Source organism: Megalobrama amblycephala, linkage group LG3, assembly GCF_018812025.1.
Source record: "Megalobrama amblycephala isolate DHTTF-2021 linkage group LG3, ASM1881202v1, whole genome shotgun sequence".
NCBI lineage: Eukaryota > Metazoa > Chordata > Actinopteri > Cypriniformes > Xenocyprididae > Megalobrama > Megalobrama amblycephala.
In genome coordinates, this window is record NC_063046.1 from 3,544,836 (window position 1) to 3,550,509 (window position 5,674).

The 5,674-nt window shown below is 43.4% G+C and overlaps 1 pseudogene; it reads right to left on the minus strand.

Moving 5' to 3' along the window:
• Nucleotides 1-701: 701 nt before the first annotated feature.
• Nucleotides 702-2,784, minus strand: LOC125264319 (annotated as a pseudogene).
• Nucleotides 2,785-5,674: the final 2,890 nt, after the last annotated feature.

The window sequence follows — 5,674 nt, forward strand, 5'->3', positions numbered from 1 at the left end:
GCATCGTCAGTCAGTGGATGGGGGGCGGTGTCTGTGGCTTGACACTGCAATTCGTTCAGGTTTACTGACTGGAGGGGCAGAGGCTCACGGACTTGTGTCCATATCTTCAGGTGTTTGAAGTCTATTAAGGGTTCAAAGCGGTTAAGCAGGTCTTTCCCAATGAGGAGAGGATATGTGTTGAGTGGTGAGACGTATACTGGGTGAACAAGGTTCATTGGTCCCACTGTTAGGTGAATTGGGGCCACATGTTTTAGTTGTAGGCCTGTGTGGGAATATGCTTGGAGGTTCAGCTCACACCTTTGAAGTTTGAAGGTTCCGTTAGACCTTTTTGTTCTGTTTTGGACTTCTTCAAGGAGTTCTGTTGACATTAGGGTGATGTCAGCTCCAGTGTCGAGGAGGGCTTCGACCTTGATGTGTTGTTCGATGATAATGGAGAGGTAAAACTTTCTTGCGATACCTTTCTCAATGAGATCACCCAGGAGGTGGGGGACTGGAGTTTGGGATGAGAGAGGTAGGCTGTCAGCATTTATTTCGTTTTCTTCGGAGGAGTGGCAGACGACCAAGACAGCACTTTCAGGAACTGGAGTGGTTTCCACAGCAGGTGTTTGTTGGATGCTGCTGTGATCTGACCCATCAGGTGTTGGATCAGTTTCTGACTGTTTTGCAGGATGTTCAGGTGGGACTTGTCCGTTTGAAGTTATGGTGCTTATGGTTCTCTGAGAGAGAGATGAGGTGCTGTTCTCTGGGGTGTGTTGAGTCAGGTGGTCGCTGCCATCTCGTCCGGCAGCTAGTCAGGATGAATCTGGTTTCGCTTTCTCTTCCCACTTCCGGTCGTCCTCCTTTCGTTGGAAGAACTCTTTCATCATCATTTTCATCAGCTCTTGAGAGTCAAAACAAGGTGAAGTCTTTTGTTCAGGTATGGATTCATTTTGAGCTCTGTCAGCTTGGAATCTTTGTGAGTTTTTTCGTCGATTCCTTGGGCTGGTTGCTCCAGGGTGTGTTTGTCGTTTTCCCTTGGATTCCCATGAGCCTTTTCCTCTGGTGTTTCCAAATGAGCTTGGGTGATTCCAGGTTTTCTCCCAATGACTCTCATGAGGTCTTGATTGGTTCCATGAATTTTCCCAGTGACGTCCAGGTGAGCGTTGTCGTCCACGTGGTCCATCCCAGCGGTTGTCTCTCTGTTTAGGTCGAGTTCCAGTGTGGGAGTCCCACTCTCTGTTGGACGAGGATGCATTCCACCCTTTGGGTGTCGGCTTGGCAAGGTCTTGATGCTGGGTGCCCTCTAGGGCCAGCCCTTGACTCTGTGTGTTGAAGTCAAGAACTGTGGTGGTTTTGGTGCCCTTTTCTAAGGCCATCTTCTGTTTACAGTAGGCTTTGTGCGCCAAGTCTCTTAACTGTTGAGCACTCATTGTGCGTGGACAGGCAAGGACGCCGAGATGGTGGCTCACCCAGGATGGAGGTTTCTCAGGAAGAGAGTTTTGAAGTTCAATTCCTCCTCCATGTTCTGTTCGTTGCGAGACCCGAAGTATGCTAGCCTTAGTCGGCTATAGAAGACTTGAGGAATTTCGTGACGACCTTGTTTTGTTTCCAGGGCAGCCACTAGTCCTCGTTCTGACTCAGGGTCGGCGAACTCTTTAATGAGAGCTTCTCGGAGCAGGTGGTAATCAGTCTTTGTGTGGGCAGGCTGCCGGTCCAGGAAGCTGCGCACTTCAGAGCTGGATGTGGCTCTGAGCAAATAAAGTCTATCTTTGTCAGTAACATTGGGTCTCATTTCCAGATGGAAGTCAATATCTTGCAGATAACTCTGAACATTTGGACTACCTGGCACATTTGGAGTGAATTTGCCAATGTTTCTAGCGAGCTTGTCAAGGTCTCTGAGGTCCAAGCCATGAGATGATCTGTGGCTGGCTGGAGCACGTTCTTTTAGCTTAGTGGGGAGGTAGGATTCTTCGGAGGGAGCAGGTGACTGTTTTGGCACTGCCCCCTTCTGATCATGTGCCAGTCCAGGAACAGGGGAGCCGGTCCTGCTTGGCAAAGGTGAAGTCGGTGTCCGACGTGTTCTTGACGGCTCACAGCGCAATTCATATGCATGCTTGAGTTCCTCTTTAATACTGTCAGACTCTTCTTTGATGTAGTCAAGCTGACGTGTTAGGCGGCTGACCTCATTTCTTGACTCATTCAGGTGAGTTTCGAGAGCTTTAATTCGGCTGTTCTTGTCTCTGAAGTCAGCCTTTGCTTTTTCCAGTAGCTGTTCTGCGTACTGTAGCTTGTCGGAGAGGTCAGCGTAGTCGGCTCTGCCTCGTTCCATTTCTTGCGTAGTAGCTGCTAGGGTCTCTTTTAGCCTGTTGATCTCCTCTTTTGCGCCTTGTTCCACTTCATCAGGCCCTTCTTGTCGTTCCTGAGCCTCCAGCTCCAGCTGTTCGATGCGTCGTTGTGCATGTGTCAGCTCCTGCTGGCGATGGGCGGCTTGCCTGTCGCTCAGTTTGAGGGTGGCGATGAGTGTGTGGCTTAAGGAGCCGGTGATCTTGGCTAGTTCTTTGTGACTGTAGCTCTGGCTTGGGTCCTGTTTCATGAGGCTTGCTATGTTGTCATCCAGCTGGTCCTGTGTCTGATGCTTTAGTGTTTCAGCGGCCTTAGGTAGGAGGCTGTCTGTTACAACACTTAGCCAGGTCTCCAGATCCTTCCAGTGTCCAGCAGGGTCTGTTGTGCGAGACATGTTTGGCACCGCGAGGGAGATCTAAACCCGAAACTGACACAGACCTTGAAGAAAAGAACAAAACAAAACACAACAAAACAAAACAAAGCAGGGCAAATCAAAGGTGTAAGTGTGCAATGTCAACTGTGAGTTAATGGGAATGAGTAATGAGTGTGTAAATGTGCAGGTAAGGCTGGTTCTCGACTGTGGTCCTCTCGTGGATGTGCTTCTAACTCGGAGTCTCTGTGAAAAGAATCAGTAAGCACACACAGATAGCACAGCTAGAGAACAGCAGAAGAAAAGAGGAGCACAAAACAAACAGAATAGCATTTAGCGAAGAGCAGAATAATAATGGGGTGCTTCCAGTTTCCCTATAAAATGAATTTGTCATCTTTAACACTATTTGCAGAATGAGTTTCGTAAAAATTTTATTTTAGAAGGATGGTTCTAGACAGGGGTTTTGAAAAGGATTTCAAAGTACCAGGACTGTGATTGTTATTAAAATTCCCTTCGGGGCGAAAGAAAAACAATAACAATGATAGTATTTGTTTCTCAGCTAGTAGGATTGACAACCATGCACCACTTAAAGCGCTTCTAGACGCGTGCTCAGGGTTTATGGACGCCTACCAGTCTCCTTGTCGACCTGCTCGAGCCTAGGCTGGGTAGGATAACAGGATGAGGAGGGAAGGTAAAGTGAGTGTCATACTATTTTAAAAGAAGTGTTCCGTTTCCCAAATATTTGTTAAATATTTCTCAAACACTCTGCTTTTATGACTTTCACAGGTACAAATCCAAAAACCAGCAGAAGTAGTCAAACCAGAAGAGGACAGCTGAGAGAGAGAGAGAGAGAGAGAGAGAGAGAGAGAGAGAGAGAAGAAGAAAGAGAGTGAAGTTTTGCTCCCAAAATTTGGAAAAATTACAGGGTTGACAGAGTGGTGGCGCTAGGGAGTCGCTACACCTAGGGGGTTGGCTTACTGCGCCAGCAGGAGAAGTCAACTGACCCAAGTATTGAGGGAGACCCCAAAATTTTCCTTTAAATAAATGAATTAAATCAAAGACTGAGGGAGTGAAAGTCTGAGACTAAACTTTATTTTAAATGAAATTTCGAATTCAAATTTGGAAGTTGTGAATTAAAATTGTAATGGGTTCAGCATTAAACATTGAGAGCAATTATAATCAAATTAATCAATCAAGTATCATCTGAATTAGGGAAGCCCAAATCCTAATTAATGACTAATGAAATTAAAATTTCAAAGCAATAATGATTAGTTAATGATTAAAATTGCCAGATGTTGGTAAGGAACCACCATTAAATTAATCCACAAATATCCATACCATATGAAAGCTAAACTGAAATTGATTATGAACTTGATTTTCAATTAAAATTGAAATCGAATTAAAGTTTCCAATCAAAAATTCATATTCCCAGATGTCATCAAAATCTACAAGAGCAATTATAAATAACAGGAAATGTCCTCAAAAGTAATCAGGATGATTGCTAATTACTAAAACAAAACAGTGTTTAACTGACAAGAGTAAATTTAGGAGAGAGAACTCTCAAACAAATGATATTAAAAACCAGGTTTATTAATTTAACATTTGTTAAGTTCTTTCAAATGGGAGGAGATGAGAAAAGATAAGATGTGTAAGTTAGACAGAGAGGGAGGTGAAAGCACTAGAGTGAATTAAAGTTCAGTAAGAAAGTCATTCCAACATTGCAACATTGCATTCAGACCACAAAATGCTATGCTAGCCACTAGCCCTTTAGCAATGCTACTAGCTTTACATAGAGTGTAATGCAACCGTGCTAGATTTAGCTAGCTCAGCTTGTGCTAAGCTTTGTTTACACACAGTTGAATATGGCGCTGGCAGACTGCGCATACGCACTTAAAGGTTACCCCGGGAAAGGTTTCTTAGGGCTTCCGGGTTACAGCTGTCACTGTTGTGGGGACCGTGACGCACAACAAAAGAGTACGCTTGTTCTATACTCTTTGCACACAGATAACGAACATACAAAATCACATTAATCATTGAACTGACGGCGCAGTTCTCAATGACAATGAACCATTCAGCTTCTCATGTTTCCGAGCTGAACAACCCCCACACGTTAGAGTGAGGCACATTAATCCACAGATTTTTCTGCAATTAATAATAGTAACATTACTGAGATCTCGGCGATCTGAATCGTTCGTGTCAGTTTCTGGACACGCAACAACATGCAGGATTTACTGCAACAATACTTGATCAAGAATTTTCAAAATAATCCCATTCAAATCAAACTCAGACACGTATAGTGTTTAGAGTATTAATATCTCATCTCACGAATGAGCGGATATAGGCGGCACATTAGGTAGCTACTCTCTAATGTGACCATGCAGGGATTTTAGCTTAGTTGAAATAACATTGGAACACGCAATATTATCCACTATAGCTAAGGCCTTAAAGGAACCAAAAGCAAGGAACACGCTTACTCTGTCCTGGTGCGCTCTCAGGCGACTTTCCTTTTGTCTTGGCAGACAATCTTAGATTCATTTACTGCAGTTTTAACAACAACAACAACAACAACAAAACGTACAGACAAACAACTCGAGTTCAGATTTCATTCATCCACAGCGCCTTATGTGCAATCATTGTTATGACAATCAAAAAGCCTCGTTTCTGTTTCTAATCTATCTTCCGGATCAAGAAAAGATACAATCACACAAGTTACTTGTTTTGTGTACAAATTAGATTAAACTGCACAAATTTTTCTCCACCATTATGTAAGGACTTAGCCTATTTATTAGCTCAATTTAATTGTTACAGGGAATAAGAATTGAATCAACTGTAACTGATTCACCGTAAATGATTCAGAATCAATATTTAACACTTCATCAATTATTCGTCCAGCGAAAATTGAGATTAGAGTATTTTACCAATTCTGGATAAAATATTATTCTGCGGCCAACAGTAACAATATTTTAATATGATTATTGTTAT